This window comes from Elephantulus edwardii, unplaced genomic scaffold, assembly GCF_000299155.1.
Source record: "Elephantulus edwardii isolate Elephantulus edwardi_28Jun2011 unplaced genomic scaffold, EleEdw1.0 scaffold00018, whole genome shotgun sequence".
NCBI classification, from domain to species: domain Eukaryota; kingdom Metazoa; phylum Chordata; class Mammalia; order Macroscelidea; family Macroscelididae; genus Elephantulus; species Elephantulus edwardii.
The window spans coordinates 26,394,030-26,395,571 of NW_006399768.1; the positions used below are offsets into that span (position 1 = coordinate 26,394,030).

Sequence of the window (1,542 nt, forward strand, 5' to 3'; positions counted from 1 at the left end):
TGAGGTTGCCATTTCTAGATCTGTCTTGAAGTACAATAATGTGAGTGACAGGATAATATCCTTATGCATACAAGGAAGGCCCATGAATATCACTATCATTCAGATATATGCACTAACAACCAGGGCCAAAGAAGAGGAAATAGAAGATTTCTACCAACTTTTACAGTTGGAGATCAATTGAACATGCAATCAAGATGCATTGATAATAGTGCATGACTGGAATACAAAAGTTGGGGACAGAGAAGAAGAATCAGTAGTCGGAAAACATGGACTCAGAGACAGAAATGGAGCTGGAGATAGAATGATTGAATTTTGCACCACCAATGACTTATTCATTGCAACATATTTTTAAGAGACATAAACGCAGGTTATACACATGGATTTCACCTGATGGTATGCATAGGAGTCAGATCGGTTACATTTGTGGAAGGAAATGCTGGGGAAGCTCAGTATCATCTATGAAAACTAGGCCCGGAGCTGATTGTGGAACAGACCACCAACTACTCATAGGCAAATTCAAGCTGAAGCTGAGGAAAATTGAACTGAATCCACGGGAACCAAAATATAACTTTGAGTCTATCCCACCTGAATTTCAGAACCATCTCAAGAACAGGTTTTCCCCAAGATGGCAGCGCCCTTGTCAGTGGAGCTGGAGTTCGGAGGTGGTGCGGAGCTCCTGTTTGATGGTGTAAAGAAGCATCAGGTCACTTTGCCTGGACAGGAGGAGCCCTGGGACATTCGAAACCTCCTCATTTGGATCAAGAAGAATTTGCTAAAAGAACGCCTGGAGTTGTTCATCCAAGGAGACAGTGTGCGGCCAGGAATTCTGGTGCTTGTCAACGATGCCGACTGGGAACTGCTGACCAGGGTGAGCTGGACTACCAGCTTCAGGACCAGAACAGCGTCCTCTTCATATCCACATTGCATGGAGGCTAAGAGCCCCTCTCTGTGCCTGGGGTACCTTTGGCCTAAATGTGGAGTGACCACTCTCCAGGCCACTGTGTCTTCGTGGGAAAGATGAGTGAACATGAAGAACTGATGGAAGCCCCTTTCTTCTCAGAGATCAGAGGAGTCTCCACCTCAGTTTCCCCATCTGGACAGCGGAGGGCTCTGCCTGTCCCCCACTGATATCATTATGGAACCCCAGCTGGGGTCCCCTATTCAGTGCTGACCCCCTCCCCACCCACTCAGCAGCTGCTCTTCCAACCACACCCCTCCTCTTGCTCCCTCCACCCCCAGCCCTTGACCCTGGCTTGCCTCACCCCACACAGGCCACCAGATGGGCTCCTAAGACCTTCCCCCAGCAAAAGGCCCCTCATGGGGGGGGGGGTTGTAGTTTAAACTTGGGCCAGCAGATTGAAGCCTGGAGAGTTAGGTGTGACTGAATTTCCTCTTCTCCAACAATATAGAGTTATATATAGTTACAGAGCAGCTCATATGAAAATTAGGGGAGGCTTCCTAGTGGCACAAATGAATACTATCTCCCTTCTCACCTCCTTGCTGAAAGTAGGGTGGGGACAGGCAGTGCCACTTACCCCTCCT

The 1,542-nt window shown here is 48.2% G+C and overlaps 1 pseudogene; it reads left to right on the plus strand.

Annotated features, from left to right (window-relative positions):
• The first annotated feature begins 625 nt into the window (after nt 1–625).
• Nucleotides 626–936, plus strand: LOC102870204 (annotated as a pseudogene).
• Nucleotides 937–1,542: the final 606 nt, after the last annotated feature.